We start from the raw sequence: 14,777 nt of genomic DNA, 5'->3' as shown, positions 1-14,777 counted from the left end.
TTGTACATAGGGACATATATTTGTACATAGGGACATATATTTGTACATAGGGACATATATTTGTACATAGGGACATATATTTGTACATAGGGACATATATTTGTACATAGGGACATATATTTGTACATAGGGACATATATTTGTACATAGGGACATATATTTGTACATAGGGACATATATTTGTACATAGGGACATATATTTGTACATAGGGACATATATTTGTACATAGGGACATATATTTGTACATAGGGACATATATTTGTACATAGGGACATATATTTGTACATAGGGACATATATTTGTACATAGGGACATATATTTGTACATAGGGACATATATTTGTACATAGGGACATATATTTGTACATAGGGACATATATTTGTACATAGGGACATATATTTGTACATAGGGACATATATTTGTACATAGGGACATATATTTGTACATAGGGACATATATTTGTACATAGGGACATATATTTGTACATAGGGACATATATTTGTACATAGGGACATATATTTGTACATAGGGACATATATTTGTACATAGGGACATATATTTGTACATAGGGACATATATTTGTACATAGGGACATATATTTGTACATAGGGACATATATTTGTACATAGGGACATATATTTGTACATAGGGACATATATTTGTACATAGGGACATATATTTGTACATAGGGACATATATTTGTACATAGGGACATATATTTGTACATAGGGACATATATTTGTACATAGGGACATATATTTGTACATAGGGACATATATTTGTACATAGGGACATATATTTGTACATAGGGACATATATTTGTACATAGGGACATATATTTGTACATAGGGACATATATTTGTACATAGGGACATATATTTGTACATAGGGACATATATTTGTAACATACATAGGGACATATATTTGTACATAGGGACATATATTTGTACATAGGGACATATATTTGTACATAGGGACATATATTTGTACATAGGGACATATATTTGTACATAGGGACATATATTTGTACATAGGGACATATATTTGTACATAGGGACATATATTTGTACATAGGGACATATATTTGTACATAGGGACATATATTTGTACATAGGGACATATATTTGTACATAGGGACATATATTTGTACATAGGGACATATATTTGTACATAGGGACATATATTTGTACATAGGGACATATATTTGTACATAGGGACATATATTTGTACATAGGGACATATATTTGTACATAGGGACATATATTTGTACATAGGGACATATATTTGTACATAGGGACATATATTTGTACATAGGGACATATATTTGTACATAGGGACATATATTTGTACATAGGGACATATATTTGTACATAGGGACATATATTTGTACATAGGGACATATATTTGTACATAGGGACATATATTTGTACATAGGGACATATATTTGTACATAGGGACATATATTTGTACATAGGGACATATATTTGTACATAGGGACATATATTTGTACATAGGGACATATATTTGTACATAGGGACATATATTTGTACATAGGGACATATATTTGTACATAGGGACATATATTTGTACATAGGGACATATATTTGTACATAGGGACATATATTTGTACATAGGGACATATATTTGTACATAGGGACATATATTTGTACATAGGGACATATATTTGTACATAGAGACATATATTTGTACATAGGGACATATATTTGTACATAGGGACATATATTTGTACATAGGGACATATATTTGTACATAGGGACATATATTTGTACATAGGGACATATATTTGTACATTGGTGCTACACTAAGGACCTATAGCTTGTTGCTGAACATGAAATTCACGGGCAAGCTGTTCAACAGCTGAACCCCTTGTTACCCTCTATTACCCTTAGGCCTTAAAGGAGTCACCCACGTCAGCTGATCAAGATGTCAAGCTAACGTTCCGGACATTGAAATTCCGGATCAGCCGGGCTGTGGTGGGTATGTGGGCCTGCGGGCCGCTCCAAGCAACAGCCTGGTGGACCAAACTCTCACAAGTCAAGCTTGGCCTCGTGCCGGGCTTGGGGAGTAGAAGAACTCCCAGAACCCCATCAACCAGGTATCAAGCTGATATCTGGTTCACGAATTATGGTTCTCCCAATAGGATATCTTCCCCCTGGAGGATATCAGAACAATTCAGGAACAAGGAGCGAATCCAAGTTAGAAATAACTTCTTCTATCCAGAGCATAACAGGGTGGATAAAGTCTGTTTTGGTTAAATCCATATAACCAATGCTGAGGATAGCACACTCCTAGGAGCTCCTTTTGCAGGGAATCCTGTCGACGGATTCGATTGACTTGAAGAGTATGGATGAGAGGATTGAAGACACTGATGCTCATGATGCACTTTTCCTCATCACCAGCTGCATGTCCCTCCCTAGGCTGACGTACGTTAAAAGATGTTCCTCATGCAATAGTCAAAATCCAGGTGTATACGACTGCTTACTAGGAAACGTTGTTAGATAAATCCACAGTGGAAACAAGCCTCCCTTCCTGTCAGACTCGGGGACCTTGGCGTTCGCACAGCAAAATCCTTATCCTGACCCCTTCCCCGTGTTATATAATCGTAATGGCTTGGTGCTTTCTCCTGATAATTATCTTGATTGCAAATTGCAAATTGAAATTAACGACATCATTATGAGAAGCCTTACCACAGCTGGGTGTCCAGCAGAGAGAGATCCCCGTTATCTTATGCCCCATACCTCTGATGTTCCTGTTGATTGCCCATTGTGATCATATGGTCACCGTCATCGACTTGGGGACACGATCAGCAGCTTGGTATTATTCAGTTGCCCCTAAAAAGAAAATGAATCTTGGTTAACGTCTGTTTTGTAACGCTCCAAAGTTGTGTTGTGTTTTGCCTTGTATACTGTATTGTTACCCTCACACACACACACACACACACACACACATACACACCCACACACACACACACACACACACACACACACACACACACACACACACACACACACACACACACACCCACACCCCCCCCCCCCCACACACACACACTAAACAATTCACTACCAACAAACTACTATTAACTAACCTCCATAACTACCACCAAGTCACCTTAGCAGTAACTAACATCACCACTAACGGAAGACGAGTAACCAAACAATCCATTATATAAAGCAAATTCCTTTAAAAAATTAATAATTCACACTAAATATATCCCAATATAATTCTGAGTATACCTCCCAGAGAGCATACTAGCATACAATGATCATCATTTACTGTTGAATTAATAATGTCATAATACGGCAGGTAATTCATTATTTTTTATTAATTACCTGAGGCACTAATTAGTCACCATCCACAGGTGAGATGTAATCAGTTATAAAGTGACCAGGTAAATGTACCTGTTAAATGATCTATTTACACTACCGGGGACAGGTTGCCAGCGGCTAGGTATGAGGTCAAGGCTTAGTGCGTAGAGGTCAACTCTTAGTGTGTTGAGGTCAACTCTTAGTGCGTAGAGGTCAACTCTTAGTGTGTTGAGGTCAACTCTTAGTGCGTAGAGGTCAACTCTTAGTGCGTAGAGGTCAACTCTTAGTGTGTAGAGGTCAACTCTTAGTGCGTAGAGGTCTTACTGTTATGTACAAGGCCAAGATTCTCAAAGTTCCGCACTTGGTCCAACTCCGTGGACAACCAGTAGTTGGCACCTGGCACAAGGCTCTTAACAGTCTCATGCTGGAACTTCTTGACTCAGGAACATGACTCCATCAGCAATCATTCCCAGGCTGACTCGCATCTCGAACTAGTTCGTTCAAGAGGTTGACACATGGGAGACCAATTACATCAAGGCTCTCTCACACACCTGGCTACTGTGATGCAAACAACATTACCAGGGAATATATGTCTCTAGGACAGATTTTAGACGGGGGAGGAGAGAGAGAGAGAGAGAGAGAGAGAGAGAGAGAGAGAGAGAGAGAGAGAGAGAGAGAGAGAGAGAGAGAGAGAGAGAGAGAGAGAGAGAGAGAGAGAGAGGGGGGTGTCCCATACACAAAATGGCGGCAAGGGTTGGCGTGGAGGCGTCTCTACCTTCCCTACGACCCTCCCTAGAGAGACAGGGTCTTCCCTACCTAATGACCTTGACGTTAATATATATATATATATATATATATATATATATATATATATATATATATATATATATATATATATATATATATATATATATATATATATATATATATATATGCGGAAAATCCACAGAGAAATATGAAATGAGGTGAACGTTTCGGCTTTGTTAAAGCCTTTGTCAACACCAGACTGACTCTTGACTGACTTGTTCAGTCAGTCTGGTGTTGACAAAGGCTTTAACAAAGCCGAAACGTTCACCTCATTTCATATTTCTCTGTGGATTTTCCGCATAAAATGATCAGTGTTTTGTGATCGTCAATTGCATATATATATATATATATATATATATATATATATATATATATATATATATATATATATATATATATATATATATATATATATATATATATATATAGGGGTACCACCTCTGGTGCAAGTGTAGGGACCCATACCCTCGGAGAAGAAAATAAAGAGTACTCAGAGAAGACCTTGTGGATCCTCACTGAACACTTTGATATTTTCTTCTCCTACCACCCCTATTCTTTTGTTAAGTGTGTATATTTATCTAACTTTATTTGAAAATGTCATTACACAAAAAAAGTTACAATATTGATTACATGCAGGGTACAAGGCTGCTTGTCACAAGTTGAACAGCTCCTCTAGCTCCTCAGATGGCGGGCAGGAACCGTGGATGCAGTGAGCATTTCCTCTCTGGATGGCCACACTAAGGCGCTGAAAAAGAAAACTGGCAGCTCCAGGGTCTCTAGTTGTTTCGATTAGCTTATACCCCAACTCCTTCAAAAAGCTAGCAGCACTTTTACCCCAGGCACCAAGTGTCTCTGAGGCAATGGGGACAAAATTGTAGTGGTGCTCAAGGTCTCTGTATTTACGTGACTTGGCCGCTTCCCGGTGATTGGCAGCTCCTCCTGCTTGTGTAGCACTGAAGTCAACATAGGTGTTGGCTAAAGTTAAAACGCAAGTGTAGTCCCACATCAACTGTCTACCATTCTTCCAGGGGTTCACCGTAATTCCGTCTGGGCGACCGACAGGCTCATCAGAGTTGCGGGACATTAGGTAACGGGGCTCTCTCTCTGCTGGACAACCGGCTGTGGTAAGGCTTCTCTTAATAATGTCATTAACCTCGCCGTGTCTTGCATGCCATCCTCCCGTCCTTTGGCAAAGAAGGCCATGCCGTCCATATCTGTCGGCCTCTGCCTCGCCGCAAATACACCTGTATTCGGTGTGGATTGGGGCAGCGAGGCGGAGAGCCACGGCAATTCGGAGGGCCTGCGGTGTGAGACGGGTGCCGGTTGCTGACATTGGGGTTGCTAATAGGAAATCACCTGCATGGGGAGCTGCTACAGCTCTAAGTCGGGCAGTGTCATGTGGTGTCGTCGCAGCTTCTAGTAAAGTCGCAGCTTCTTGGTCGGCAATGGGGCCATCCCAGCTGGATTGCATATGGGCTTCAGAAGGCGGTGGTTGGGGTGCTGGTTCTGCGAGAGAGACCAATTTGGTTGTGCAGTCTGTGAAGCTGGGATCATGTACCCCAGCCTGTTGAACTAGGTGAATAGGGCTCTATATATATATATATATATATATATATATATATATATATATATATATATATATATATATATATATACACACATATGATTCTCTCTACCATCTTCAAGACGTAAAATTTGTCTTCTAATCCCTTCCAGAAGGCCCCTTACCCCCCCCCCCCTCTCCTAAACGAGCGAAAGCAGAACCAGGCTGGAAAGTGGAGCTGGTTGGGCCACCATGGGAATCCCCCCCCCAACACCCCCCCATCCCCAAACACCCCCATAACCCCCCCCCCCCCACCCCCACCTGGGTATCTGCGCAATAGAATTCACATATATTCACGCCCACTCCCCCCCCCCACGAATGGCTTGAGGATTGTTAAGCCTGTGGCTAGAGGATAGTTCTCTGGCTGTGATATAGTTACGACTAGGGTAAGAATAGGCCTCTGGTTAGGGTAAGAATAGGCCTCTGGTTAGGGTAAGAATAGGGCTCTGGCTAGAGTAAGAATAGGGCTCTGGCTAGAGTAAGAATAGGGCTCTGGCTAGAGTAAGAATAGGGCTCTGGCTAGAGTAAGAATAGGGCTCTGGCTAGAGTAAGAATAGGCCTCTGGCTAGGGCAAAAATAGGCCTCTGGCTAGAGGATAGTTAGGGGCTGTGGGTTGGGAACGGTTCCAGGTTCGATTCCTGATTAGGACAAGATTTCTCAACACGTTTCCTTTCACCTCATGCAGCTGTTCATCCTGTAGAAAAGAAATTACCCGGAGTTACGTATCTGTTGTGGGTTGCTTGCTGACAAGGGTCAGTGGGTGACCTCTGGGGGGTGGGGCAAGCTCCCTCCCATTGGCTGCTGGAGCACTAGAGTCTAACTACCTAAGCAAACTGCCAATTTACCACTAATAACCTTCAAGAGTAACTGCGTCCATTGCAAGTCAAATGTAGTTATAATCAGAGCAATTTGCTAAGATAATCACCCCTATGCACAGACGCCGGAAGGGAAGATTGGCATCTTTCTTGTCTAAATCTTATATCCTTTTATCTCTCACTATCTTACTAGGACCAGATTCACGAAGCACTTACGCAAGCACTTAAGAACGTGTACATCTTTCCTCAATGTTTGACGGCTTTGGTTACATTTATTAAACAGTTTACAAGCATGAAAACTTGCCAATCAACTGTTGTTATTGTTATAAACAGCCTCCTGGTGCTTCCGAGCTCATTAACTGTTTAATAATTGTAAACAAAGCCGCCAAAGATTGAGAAAAGATGTACAGGTTCGTCAGTGCTTGTGTAACTGCTTCGTGACTCTGGCCCCCTTAGAGTCACGTGGTATGTGGACCTTAACTCTCCGCCATCTTGGACTAGTCATCAGTGACTCTGCAACACTTTGCAACCCGAGACCAAGCACTCTTGCACAGTGTGAAGCAACTTGATGGGAAACAGTAACTTGAGGGGAAACAGTAACTTGAGGGGAAACAGTAACTTGAGGGGAAACAGTAACTTGAGGGGAAACAGCAACTTGAGGGGAAACAGTAACTTGAGGGGAAACAGTAACTTGAGGGGAAACAGCAACTTGAGGGGAAACAGTAACTTGAGGGGAAACAGTAACTTGAGGGGAAACAACAACTTGAGGGGAAACAGTAACTTGAGGGGAAACAGCAACTTGAAGGGAAACAGTAACTTGAGGGGAAACAACAACTTGAGGGGAAACAACAACTTGAGGGGAAACAGCAACTTGAGGGGAAACAACTTGAGGGGAAACAGCAACTTGGGGGGAAACAGTATCTTGAGGGGAAACAGCAACTTGAGGGGAAACAGTATCTTGAGGGGAAACAACTTGAGGGGAAACAGTAACTTGAGGGGAAACAGTAACTTGAGGGGAAACAGCAACTTGAGGGGAAACACAGATTCATTCATGCCCAACACCTTGGAAGTCAAGCAACACTTACACCCAACACACACCCTCAGGATTCAACACGTATAAGCGTATCTACCTGCGAAACCTTTACATCTTCCTTCAATTAGGCTAATTTTTTTTTAATATTTAAAAGTTTCTAAGATCCTTTATAACACTTAATAACCTCGGGTTGTAAAGTTTCCAACCTTATAAACTGTTTAATATATGTAAACAAAGCTGCCATGATTGTGGAAAGATAAACAGGTTTCGTAAGAGGTTGTGTAAATGGTTGAGTGAATGGATTTAACCAGGCAATTACAACAAGGTACACAACATCACAAACCATTACCGCTATCAACTGTCTCAACTATGTTATCTTGAGATGCTATCATGAGATGATTTCGGGGCCTAGCGTCCCTGCGGCCCGGTCCTCGACCAGGCCTCCTATTTGTGTTACATATCCCTAGGAAGCAGCCCGGGGCAGCTGTCTAACTCCCAGGTACCTATTTACTGGTAGGTGAAGTAAAATAAGTAAAACTTTACTTACCCTTAGTAAAATCATGTTTTACTAAGGGTAAATCATGTTTTACTAAGGGTAAATCATGTTTTACTAAGGGTAAATCATGTTTTACTAAGGGTAAATCATGTTTTACTAAGGGTAAATCATGTTTTACTAAGGGTAAATCATGTTTTTACTGTTAAACCCAACCTAACAAACTTCCTTTATTAACGAGCTAAACAACTGTTCAGTTGTTCAGAGTGACACAAAGAAGCCTCTAAATTACCTCCTCACACTAATGTTCCTCTCATCGTTATTAAAAACTGCTTTATTTAAACAATCACAATCCTTGCCACTATCAACCGCCTCAAATATGAGGGAAATGAATAGGCCTTCTGCAGTTTGATGAGTAGGTTGATGAGTGCATATATTGATGAGTGTGGATGAGTGTAAACAGGAGCTGCCTCGCAACGGCCAATAGGCCTACTGCTGTTCCTGTTATTAAGAGTAAAAACAAACTTATTAAAAAAACTGAAGACCTAGAGTGAGAGAACCTTTGGAACATAATTTTGATTCGCGAATTCCGTGTTTGACTCTTGAAATACTCTTTGGAAAACACTTGTGTATCTGATATATATGTGTAATCGCTTTCTGGAACTATATTTAATCCTCAGGTGTTCCAAATATTCAGTTTTTTTTGCTCCTGGATCACGATACAATCGAAGAGAAGGTGAATTACCATGTGAAAGTACCATTATGACTATGGAACAATGTGTTGCTGGTGGAGCTCCTGGAACACTGTCTGGAACTATGGTGTTCCATGAAGTGTTCTGCTCATGGAATACAACCCCCAGTGATCTCAATGCATGTTGAAGACTGCAACAGATCTCTCAGTCACACATGAAGGGCCAATACTAACAAGCTGTTATCTAAGATCACATCATTCCAACGGATATCCAAAGGTGTTGTGACGAGTCGACATAGTTCACAGTGGAATGATATCCTTCTGTGCCGAGATCAGCCATCCAGCAGACATCAGCCATCCAGCAGACAACATCAGCCATCCAGCAGACAACATCAGCCATCCAGCAGACAACATCAGCCATCCAGCAGACAACATCAGCCATCCAGCAGACAACATCACCCATCCAGCAGACAACATCACCCATCCAGCAGACAACATCACCCATCCAGCAGACATCACCCATCCAGCAGACAACATCAGCCATCCAGCAGACAACATCAGCCATCCAGCAGACAACATCACCCATCCAGCAGACAACATCACCCATCCAGCAGACAACATCAGCCATCCAGCAGACAACATCACCCATCCAGCAGACAACATCACCCATCCAGCAGACAACATCACCCATCCAGCAGACAACATCAGCCATCCAGCAGACAACATCAGCCATCCAGCAGACAACATCAGCCATCCAGCAGACAACATCACCCATCCAGCAGACAACATCAGCCATCCAGCAGACAACATCACCCATCCAGCAGACAACATCAGCCATCCAGCAGACAACATCAGCCATCCAGCAGACAACATCAGCCATCCAGCAGACAACATCAGCCATCCAGCAGACAACATCAGCCATCCAGCAGACAACATCAGCCATCCAGCAGACAACATCACCCATCCAGCAGACAACATCACCCATCCAGCAGACAACATCAGCCATCCAGCAGACAACATCAGCCATCCAGCAGACAACATCACCCATCCAGCAGACAACATCAGCCATCCAGCAGACAACATCAGCCATCCAGCAGACAACATCAGCCATCCAGCAGACAACATCACCCATCCAGCAGACAACATCACCCATCCAGCAGACAACATCAGCCATCCAGCAGACAACATCAGCCATCCAGCAGACAACATCAGCCATCCAGCAGACAACATCAGCCATCCAGCAGACAACATCAGCCATCCAGCAGACAACATCAGCCATCCAGCAGACAACATCAGCCATCCAGCAGACAACATCAGCCATCCAGCAGACAACATCAGCCATCCAGCAGACAACATCACCCATCCAGCAGACAACATCACCCATCCAGCAGACAACATCACCCATCCAGCAGACAACATCACCCATCCAGCAGACAACATCAGCCATCCAGCAGACAACATCAGCCATCCAGCAGACAACATCAGTGCTATCAACAGCCAATCTTGCCTTTTCAACTTTGCCAGAAATATCAACTTAATTTTAAGGGAATACAACTTAGGACTGAGTGGTATACATACTGGTGTATGAGGTATACATACTGGTGTATGAGGTATACAGCATACTGGTGTATGAGGTATACATACTGGTGTATGAGGTATACATGATACTGGTGTATGAGGTATACATGATACTGGTGTATGAGGTATACATGATACTGGTGTATGAGGTATACAGGATACTGGTGTATGAGGTATACATACTGGTGTATGAGGTATACATACTGGTGTATGAGGTATACAGGATACTGGTGTATGAGGTATACATGATACTGGTGTATGAGGTATACAGGATACTGGTGTATGAGGTATAAATGATACTGGTGTATGAGGTATACAGGATACTGGTGTATGAGGTATACAGGATACTGGTGTATGAGGTATACATGATACTGGTGTATGAGGTATACATGATACTGGTGTATGAGGTATACATGATACTGGTGTATGAGGTATACAGGATACTGGTGTATGAGGTATACATACTGGTGTATGAGGTATACATACTGGTGTATGAGGTATACATACTGGTGTATGAGGTATACATACTGGTGTATGAGGTATACAGGATACTGGTGTATGAGGTATAAATGATACTGGTGTATGAGGTATACAGGATACTGGTGTATGAGGTATACAGGATACTGGTGTATGAGGTATACATGATACTGGTGTATGAGGTATACATGATACTGGTGTATGAGGTATACATGATACTGGTGTATGAGGTATACAGGATACTGGTGTATGAGGTATACATGATACTGGTGTATGAGGTATACATGATACTGGTGTATGAGGTATACAGGATACTGGTGTATGAGGTATACAGGATACTGGTGTATGAGGTATACAGGATACTGGTGTATGAGGTATACATGATACTGGTGTATGAGGTATACAGGATACTGGTGTATGAGGTATACATGATACTGGTGTATGAGGTATACATGATACTGGTGTATGAGGTATACAGGATACTGGTGTATGAGGTATACAGGATACTGGTGTATGAGGTATACATGATACTGGTGTATGAGGTATACAGGATACTGGTGTATGAGGTATACATGATACTGGTGTATGAGGTATACATGATACTGGTGTATGAGGTATACAGGATACTGGTGTATGAGGTATACATGATACTGGTGTATGAGGTATACATGATACTGGTGTATGAGGTATACAGGATACTGGTGTATGAGGTATACAGGATACTGGTGTATGAGGTATACAGGATACTGGTGTATGAGGTATACATGATACTGGTGTATGAGGTATACAGGATACTGGTGTATGAGGTATACATGATACTGGTGTATGAGGTATACATGATACTGGTGTATGAGGTATACAGGATACTGGTGTATGAGGTATACATGATACTGGTGTATGAGGTATACATGATACTGGTGTATGAGGTATACATGATACTGGTGTATGAGGTATACATGATACTGGTGTATGAGGTATACATGATACTGGTGTATGAGGTATACATGATACTGGTGTATGAGGTATACATGATACTGGTGTATGAGGTATACAGGATACTGGTGTATGAGGTATACTGGATACTGGTGTATGAGGTATACATGATACTGGTGTATGAGGTATACATGATACTGGTGTATGAGGTATACATGATACTGGTGTATGAGGTATACATGATACTGGTGTATGAGGTATACATGATACTGGTGTATGAGGTATACATGATACTGGTGTATGAGGTATACATGATACTGGTGTATGAGGTATACATGATACTGGTGTATGAGGTATACATGATACTGGTGTATGAGGTATACAGGATACTGGTGTATGAGGTATACATGATACTGGTGTATGAGGTATACATGATACTGGTGTATGAGGTATACATGATACTGGTGTATGAGGTATTCATGATACTGGTGTATGAGGTATACAGGATACTGGTGTATGAGGTATACAGGATACTGGTGTATGAGGTATACATGATACTGGTGTATGAGGTATACATGATACTGGTGTATGAGGTATACATGATACTGGTGTATGAGGTATACATGATACTGGTGTATGAGGTATACAGGATACTGGTGTATGAGGTATACATGATACTGGTGTATGAGGTATACAGGATACTGGTGTATGAGGTATACATGATACTGGTGTATGAGGTATACAGGATACTGGTGTATGAGGTATACATGATACTGGTGTATGAGGTATACAGGATACTGGTGTATGAGGTATACAGGATACTGGTGTATGAGGTATACAGGATACTGGTGTATGAGGTATACATGATACTGGTGTATGAGGTATACAGGATACTGGTGTATGAGGTATACATGATACTGGTGTATGAGGTATACAGGATACTGGTGTATGAGGTATACATGATACTGGTGTATGAGGTATACAGGATACTGGTGTATGAGGTATACAGGATACTGGTGTATGAGGTATACAGCATACTGGTGTATGAGGTATACAGGATACTGGTGTATGAGGTATACATGATACTGGTGTATGAGGTATACAGGATACTGGTGTATGAGGTATACAGGATACTGGTGTATGAGGTATACAGCATACTGGTGTATGAGGTATACAGGATACTGGTGTATGAGGTATACAGGATACTCGTGTATGAGGTATACATGATACTGGTGTATGAGGTATACAGGATACTGGTGTATGAGGTATACAGGATACTGGTGTATGAGGTATACATGATACTGGTGTATGAGGTATACAGCATACTGGTGTATGAGGTATACAGGATACTGGTGTATGAGGTATACAGCATACTGGTGTATGAGGTATACAGGATACTGGTGTATGAGGTATACAGGATACTGGTGTATGAGGTATACAGGATACTGGTGTATGAGGTATACAGGATACTGGTGTATGAGGTATACAGGATACTGGTGTATGAGGTATACAGGATACTGGTGTATGAGGTATACAGGATACTGGTGTATGAGGTATACAGGATACTGGTGTATGAGGTATACATGATACTGGTGTATGAGGTATACAGGATACTGGTGTATGAGGTATACAGGATACTGGTGTATGAGGTATACAGGATACTGGTGTATGAGGTATACAGGATACTGGTGTATGAGGTATACAGGATACTGGTGTATGAGGTATACAGGATACTGGTGTATGAGGTATACAGGATACTGGTGTATGAGGTATACAGGATACTGGTGTATGAGGTATACAGGATACTGGTGTATGAGGTATACAGGATACTGGTGTATGAGGTATACATGATACTGGTGTATGAGGTATACAGGATACTGGTGTATGAGGTATACAGGATACTGGTGTATGAGGTATACAGGATACTGGTGTATGAGGTATACATGATAGAATACAACAACTAGCCAACAGACAGAGTCACAGAGGAATACTTTGAATAATTAATTAATTTCTGTCAAAGAGATGTGACTTATTGACAAGAATTTCAAAACCTGTCAAAGCCAGGACCCTGCCACTTGTGCTACCTGTTCAAAGACTCATTTAGAGTTAGATTTAGAAGTTTTAATCGCAACTGATTGATACCAATAATTAGTTATGACTGGAGTGAACAGGTGAAATGCCATGAGGTCAATATATAACCTCATTACCATAAATTTGCCATATTGAGAGTATTGACCTCAGTAGCACGAGGTCACTAGGTGTAGCCTGGATCACACACAGCTCCTGTAACTCAGTCCTCGCTTCAACAGGATCAAAATCCTTGTCAAAATCTAATTTTGACGTAATTTTAAATTCTTGTCAAAGATATGAGTTCAGCAGGATCTAAATCAAGACCCAATTTGTCAAACAAGCCGGGTGATGTTAGTTATTTTCAAGTATTTCTTTCCAAATTGGTTTATTCCAATTAATATTATATTAAGAATCTGAATTACTGACTTAGTTAGGTTAGGCTAGATCAGAGGTAATTAAATTTATGTTGGCTTAAATTTAAATTAACAGAAAATTAAATCATGTATAATCTATGAAAAAGCTTTATCAATCCATGGAATAAAAACCGGTAAGATATATGTATATTATGTATATACTCGAATATGTATATTATGCATATACTGGCGCGGGCACTTAGCCTCTGAGTCACCTGCTGTATCCTTAACTACAGTAGTTCTTGACCAGTAAATGAGTCCTTACCACACCTGAGAGCTTAACTACAGGTGAACTAACCCACAAGGGCCGTGACGTGGATTCGAACTTACGTCCTAAAGCATCCCAGACTAATATTAACCACAGGTATATTAAATACTTGTGCAATCATCTCCGTTTGTAAAATCCAGAACTCTGATTGGCTGATGGTGTTTCATCTAAGGTCCCAGAGCTCAGGATTCTCATTCTTGCTGTTGGAGATAAACGAATGAGAATTAGTGATATAATTTTTCAACGATTCCTATTGGCTCATAGGA

General features: G+C 41.1%; 1 long non-coding RNA gene across 1 annotated transcript in view; it reads right to left on the bottom strand.

Annotated features, from left to right (window-relative positions):
- Nucleotides 1-14,777, bottom strand: part of LOC138350432 (uncharacterized) — a 101,424-nt gene that overhangs the window by 45,001 nt on the left and 41,646 nt on the right. Inside the window, exon 2 of the long non-coding RNA XR_011222071.1 lies at nt 2,761-2,853. This is a non-coding gene — a long non-coding RNA (uncharacterized lncRNA). The remainder of the gene's footprint in view (nt 1-2,760; nt 2,854-14,777) is intronic.

Source organism: Procambarus clarkii, chromosome 45, assembly GCF_040958095.1.
Source record: "Procambarus clarkii isolate CNS0578487 chromosome 45, FALCON_Pclarkii_2.0, whole genome shotgun sequence".
Lineage (NCBI taxonomy): Eukaryota > Metazoa > Arthropoda > Malacostraca > Decapoda > Cambaridae > Procambarus > Procambarus clarkii.
The sequence above is the reverse complement of the archived record's forward strand: the minus strand, read 5'-3'. Positions and strand labels throughout refer to the sequence as shown.